This window comes from Urtica dioica, chromosome 4 (assembly GCF_054948205.1).
Source record: "Urtica dioica subsp. dioica isolate 48M chromosome 4, U.dioica_male_clone48M_v1_H2, whole genome shotgun sequence".
Lineage (NCBI taxonomy): Eukaryota > Viridiplantae > Streptophyta > Magnoliopsida > Rosales > Urticaceae > Urtica > Urtica dioica.
In genome coordinates, this window is record NC_142759.1 from 44,184,440 (window position 1) to 44,191,690 (window position 7,251).

General features: G+C 40.4%; 1 non-coding gene and 1 pseudogene across 1 annotated transcript; one reads left to right on the plus strand and one right to left on the minus strand.

Moving 5' to 3' along the window:
• Positions 1–1,040: 1,040 nt before the first annotated feature.
• On the minus strand, positions 1,041–5,866 carry LOC149401577 (uncharacterized; annotated as a pseudogene).
• On the plus strand, positions 5,215–5,321 carry LOC149401578 (small nucleolar RNA R71). Its single transcript, XR_016296868.1, has one exon. It is a non-coding gene; the product is annotated as a small nucleolar RNA R71 (small nucleolar RNA).
• Positions 5,867–7,251: the final 1,385 nt, after the last annotated feature.

The following is a 7,251-nucleotide window of genomic DNA, read 5'->3' on the forward strand; positions in this document are numbered from 1 at the left end:
ACAAATCAAATATTGAGATTTCTTCTAGACTAAACACGGATATATGTACAAATGATCTAAGAGCCAATATAAGAAGAAGAGAAGAAGACATGAAGAAGATGAGAAGATTGGATATTATGAAGAAAATAAGAAAGAGAGAGAGAGAGAGAGAGAGAGAGAGAAATATAACAAAGAAGAAGAAAAACTGAATAATTCATCAATTTTTTTTTATTTTTTTTATTTTTTATCTTGCTTTTTTTTCTTTTTTTTTATATATATTTTTTTTTGCTTTTTTTTTCCTTTTTTTTTTTTTTGAGAAACAAACAAATATAAAATAAAAGAAGACGATTTATACGGAGTAGAGGGTGGAGAAAGAACATAGAGAATGACTAAAGAAGAATGGAAGAGAGAGGAAGAACGAAGAAAAATTTGCTCTAAGAATCAAGTATCCATGTTTAATCAAGAATTGTCTCACAAAATATACAAACAAACCACCAACCATGTAGAGAAGCTCTAAGCAGTGACTAAACCAATTCAAATAATCAATGAAAGTTCGCAAGCTGTTTTCTCATCTCACTTACTCTCATGAAAAATGTTGTGCCTAAACATGAAGGTTTATCTCGGCTAAAATGCATCAAATACCATGGTACCACGAGGGTTTAGTACGAACACACACACAAACTCTAAAAGTTATTTCCTAATAATGAAGATAGCAAAAGTTGATGCAAAATAACCTAATTAATCTCGTATTCAGGCAAAATCATAAACATTTTCACAAACTGAGACTATATCTAAGCACGAATGAAAAAGATTAGCTCTAAGCATGAATGAGTTTGCAACCACCCCCAACCAAAATCAGACAGTGTCCTCAATGTCACAAAATATGGAAAATGTAAAGAGTAGGGATTTGAGTACACCTGGCTAGCGACCAACACCGAAAACAGCTCATCATGTGTGTGAATATCTGAGAATGCGCAAAGTGATAACTAAAAAAAAGAGAAAATAATAATAATAAAAAAAGAAAAATATAATACAAAAGGATACAATGAGGTACAAGAAGACTACTTGGACGGGTATACCGGAGCCACTAGAGTGATCTCTTCAGGCTTGGGCAACCGCTCAATATAGTGCTTCAATCGCTGGCCATTGACGTTGAATGTTCTCCCATCACTTGGATCTTGAATTTCAACTGCACCGTGGGGAAATACTCTTTAAACTACATATGGACCAGTCCACCGGGACCTCAACTTCCCAGGGTGGAGATGCAGACGGGAGTCATAAAGACGAACTCGCTGATTCGGCTCAAAATTCTTTCTCAATATCTGCTTGTCATGAGCCGCTTTCATTCTTGCCTTGTAGATCTTTGAGTTCTCGTACGCGTCGTTTCGTAGCTCCTCTAATTCGACCAATTGGAGCTTTCTGTTAATGCTTGCTGCACCGATATCAAAGTTTAGGGCTTTGGTGGCCCAATATGCTTTGTGTTCCAACTCGACGGGTAGATGACAAGCTTTTCCATAAACTAGCCTATAGGGAGACATCCCGAGGGGGGATTTGTAAGCGGTCCGATATGCCCAGAGTGCGTCAGTCAGTCGTAAAGACCAATCTTTGCGATCCGGGTTGACCGTCTTTTCCAAGATCTGTTTGATCTCCCTATTAGCAAGTTCAGCTTGTCCGTTTGTCTGTGGGTGGTAGTCCGTTGAAACCTTGTGGATTACCCCATACTTTTCCATCAATGCCTTGAAAGATCGGTTGCAAAAATGAGTACCTTGATCACTGATGATTGCACGAGGGGTACCAAACCTTGATAACACATTCTCTTTTAAGAACTTTATGACTGGTGCATTATCATTGGTATGACACGGTACGGCTTCCACCCATTTTGAGACGTAGTCAACAGCAAGCAAAATGTAGAGGTAGCCAGAAGACGGTGGATATGGCCCCATGAAGTCTATCCCCCAACAATCAAATATTTCTATGACAAGAATTGTGGTCGAGGGCATCATGTGACGACGAGAAAGGGCTCCCAACTTCTGACATCTCTCACATGAACGGCAATAACGATCGGTGTCCTTGAACAAAGTAGGCCAATAAAGACCACACTGTAAGACTTTCGCGGTAGTCTTCTTCATAGAAAAATGACCACCACAAGCTTCATTATGGCAAAAGTTCAAGACACTGGACACCTCATCATCTGGAATGCATCGTCTCATGATCTGGTCGGGATAATACTTGTAGCGATATGGATCATCATAGTAGAACTTCCGAACTTCGACCAGAAACTTGCGTTTATCTTGGGCACTCCAATCAGATGGGATTTCATTTGTCACCAAATAGTTAGCAATATGAGCATACCATGGCATTTTAGTGACAGAGAGAAGGTGTTCATCAGGGAAGTTGTCATTGATGGCGGGACCCTCGGGGGAGTGGTTAAACTCAAGCCGAGACAAATGGTCTGCCACAACATTCTTAACTCCTTTCTTGTCCTTGATCGTTATATCAAATTCCTGCAACAGAAGGATCCACCTAAAACAATGCCAGATGAAACCATGAAATGACACTTTTACCAGCTGAGCACAAGACCTTTCTCGATGCACCTTTGAAGAACAGCTCGTAGGTTGGATATGCATGCATCGAATGAATCTCCAAAGACGGTTAGATCATCCATGAATACTTCCATACATTTTTCGATCATGTCGCTGAACATACTCATCATGCACCTTTGAAATGTGGCAGGGGCATTGCAGAGGCCAAACGGCATACGCCGAAACGCAAATGTTTCAAAAGGACATGTGAATGTGGTCTTATCCTGGTCCTCTAAAGCAATCTCTATCTGATAGTAGCCTGAATAACCATCGATAAAGTAATAGAAAGGATGGCCTACGACTCGCTCTAGAATCTGATTGATGAATGGAAGAGGAAAGTGGTCCTTACGGGTGGCGGCGTTAAGCTTTCGATAGTCAATGCACATACGCCAACCCGTCATGACCTTTGTTGGAACAAGGGCCCCCTTTTCATTCTCAACGACTGTGACTCCTGATTTCTTGGGGACTACTTGTGTTGGGCTAACCCATTTGCTATCCGAGACTGGGTAGATGATACCAGCATCTAACAACTTCAAGACTTCTTTCTTGACAACCTCTTTCATTATGGGATTCAGTCTTCGTTGTTGGTCTCGTCTCGGTATAGCCCCTTCTTCGATATGAATGTGATAGGAGCAAATTAAAGGGTTGATACCTTTGATATCAGCGATCGTCCAACCCAACGCCTCTTTATGCTCACGTAACGTGTCAATCAAATGTTTCTCTTGTGAAGCATTGATTTAGATGATATGATAACAGGGAAGGTATCACCAGCTCCCAGAAATGCATGTTTGAGACCCTCGGGAAGTTGAGCGAGTTCGAGTTTTGGGGTCTCTTCAATTGACGATTTTGGCTTTGTTCTTTCTTGTCGTAGCTCCTCAAAGCGTGGTTGCCAAAACTTAGTTTTTCGATCTTGCGAGTCTTCAACTGTCGCCGAAACATTGTGTGTCTCCTCTTGATCGAAAAACTCGAAATCATGGAGAAGATTGAATTCTTCGACGAGTGTGTCTATCATGTAGGTGTGGGCGGACTCGACTTCATCACGTGGTTGCTTTGAAATGTTGAAGATGTTAACCTCCATAGTCATGTTTCCAAAAGTCATCTTCATGAGGCCATTTCTACAATTGATTAGGGCATTTGCTGTTGCAAGAAAAGGCCATCCCAAGATGATTGGAATTTTTTACTCGACGTCAACCACAGAATGCGTATCCAAGATCAGAAAATCCACGAGGTAGTAAAATTTATCAATTTGAACCAAGACATCCTCTATTATACCCCGAGGCTTCTTCACAGATCTATCAGCCAGTTGGAGCACTACAGAAGTAGGTTTGATATCCCCAAGTCCGAGACGCAAGTAAATTGAATATGGCATGAGATTTATGCTTGCACCAAGGTCTAGTAGTGCTTGGCCAAAAAGTTGTGTCCCAATGTAGCATGAGATTGTGGGACAACCAGGATCTTTGTACTTCGGCGGTGTTTTCTGCTCAATTACCGCACTAACTTGCTCTGTTAGGAACACAGTCTTCTTGGCATGGTGTCTCCGCTTTACGGTGCATAGATCCTTGAGTACTTTGGCATATGCCGGAACTTGCTTGATCACATCCAACAGAGGAAGATTGACCTTCACTTGTCGCAGATGTTCGAGGATCTCACCTTGATTCTCTAGGCTTTCCCTTGAGATTTTAGAGCTTGTGGAAATGGGGCTTGCACTTGAATCATTGCGAGTTCCTTTTCTGAGCCATTGTCCTTTTTGGAAGTAGTGGATTTTGTTGGTTGAGGCTCGACTACAGTATCAGCTCGAATAGTGATGGCATTCACCTCCTTGACCTTTGAGTCTGAGGTTTATGCCAAATGAATACCCTTCGAGTTTGACTGTGTTTGTGAAGGAAGCTTGCCACACTCTGAAACAGACAAAGTATTTATCAGGTTAGTGACCTGGCTTTTGATCTCCTTGTTCTCTTCCATCACTTGCGTGATCATTGCTTCAAACCTTTGGTTTGTTTTCCCTTAAGCCTCTATAAAAGCGTGCAGGGTGTCTTCGATGGGCCTTTGTGGTGCTTGTGCTTGTTGAGGTGCTGAATACACTCTTGATGATGGTTGTTGTTGGCCCGGCTTCCACTTGCTTCCATGTGATGGCGCATTGTTATTGTTCCTCCAACTGAAATTTGGGTGGTTCCTCCAGCCAGGATTGTAAGATTCAGAGTAGGGTGAATAAGGTTTATTGTAATTCCCAAGGGCATTACATTGCTCCTCGTACACCCCTCTCATTTCAGCATATGATGCACAATCCTGAGGTTGGTGATCCTCACCTCCACAGACGAAGCATGCATTTTGGACTTCATCTTGTGCGATCGAATGGATTCCTCTACCATTTTGGGACTTGATGACCTACAATTGCCTAGTCAAATTCTCAACTTGGGCTTTAAGGTTGTCCTCCTCGTTTAATTGGCATACTCCAATTGGTCGAGACCTATTAGTGCTTTCAGTGGGATTTGGCTCGGTCCAAGCGTCAGTCATTTCAGCTAGCTCGTTAAGGTATTCAATTGCTTCATCGGGATCTTTGTTCAAGAATTTTCCATTGCACATAGACTGGATTGACTTGCGTTCATCACCAGTAAGACCATCATAGAAGTAACTCACGAAGCGCCAACTCTCAAAGCCATGGTGTGGGCACATATTCAACAGATCTTTAAATCTATCCCAAGCCTGGAGAAGTGATTCACCGGCTTTCTGGTTAAACATTGAGATCTGTCGTTTTAGACCATTAGTCTTATGATTGGGGAAAAACTTGTTGAAAACAACGTAGTCATCTCCTCCCAGGTTCCAATAGACTTTGGTCTTAGAGAGTATAACCAGCTCTTCGCTTTGTCCTTGAGGGAAAATGGGAAGAATTTCAACCTCATGATGCTAGCGACATCTGGGCGGCTATAGAAAGTTGCCACTGCTTCCTCAAATTCTCGAACATGCACATATGGATTCTCGTTTTCTAGCCCGTGAAAGGTTGGCAAAAGTTGGATCATGCCAGGCTTGAACTCGTGATTTGGCGCGTTAGGATTGAAGATGATGCATGATGGGACCCCAGTTCGCGCCGGATGCAAGTACTCGTTAAGGGTTTTGACATGATTGTCCTCTATGTGTGCCATTGGTTTGAAGAAATTATTTGGCAATGAGATTGGAGAAGATGGATGGGAAGAAGAAGAAGTGGAAGTTGACGAGAGATACAGAGACTTAGGTGTTTTTTGAACATGGTCAAGGTCTTCGTTGGGTTTCTTAGCAAAACGACCTAGTTCGTCTCTAAATTGGGTCATTCACTTCTCTTTTTTTTTAGGATAAATATGTAGTAGTATGAATGGGTACTAAGAATGTTCCCAGGCCAACTGGAAATGTCACTATGATCCCACTTTAGACCCAATCCTTTCTAGACAGAACTCTCCGAGGTTCCCAGGCTAGCTTGGAGGAGATTCCAAAGCAAACCTTATTTAACAACCAGTCTTTCTAGACAGAACAAGACTCTATATTTTCCACCACACACTACGCATATACCCGTCAATTTTTAGTTTTTTTTTTTTTTGAAAACCTAGTAAAAAGAGTCTAAAAGAAATTACCAAAATTAGTAAAACTAAATCTAACTAAAATAAGAGGAAGATTCTACGAATAAAACTCAAAGGGAAAAAGAAATAAAAGCTGATTAGAAGTCAACTAAAAAAAAGGAAAGAAAATGAATACTAACGTGAAAAGAAATTAGGAAACTACGAACAAAACTAACTATAATAAAAGCCTAAGAGTAGTAACTTGGAGAACAATTTGGTTGCAGTAAAACAAACTAATATACTAGTACCGTGAAGATTTTTATTATTTTTTTTTAAATTTTTTTTAAGAACAAAAATAACAAAAAGTCAATAAAGAAATGAAAGAAAATACTTACCTCTAGTCGTTTAATTCAAGAATTCAATTGTCGCACCTCCCCGGCAACGGCGCCAAAATTTGATCACGCCCAAATTGTGCAATCGCTAAGCGGTCGTTGGTAGCACAAAGAAAGCGGAGTCGTATCCACGAGGAGGCTAAAACTGAAAATGAAAACTAAAACCAAACGTCAAGTGGTAAATGAAATATGAAAAGAAACACATTGATTAATCCAAAAGAGTCATGACTCAATTTGGACACGGCCACTTCAATTATTCACATTCCAAGGAACAAAGCATGAGGTGATATACATTGCATTTCAGCAATCTTGTACATGAATTCCATATCTATGAGATCATCACAAAGTTACTCATAACTTAGTACCTCACCAATAGGTCATGTTCAGAATCACATAGTGAATCCGAACTCTGACTTTCTCAAATGAGCATACGTAAGCTATGAAATGACATGTCTCATTTCAAGATTGAGGTAAGCATGATGCAATTCATATGTAGTTACTTCGAGACATAAGAGGTCAAATGGTTTGTTCTTATTATGTCTCTAGAAGTACACTGGTCAATTCAGTTCCTTAAGAAGATACCTAGAAGAACTATAATGTCTCCAACTCTCAATGTCCCATAACCAGACATCATAAATTCTCCTAATCGTTCTGAGATCAATAGTCCTTTGATCCTTAGATTGCGAATATATTGTTTTAAGTAAACCATGAAGAGTTTGTTCATGAAAATCTACATTTGTCTCTTCATATGTTGTTAGGTTTGTTTAAGGA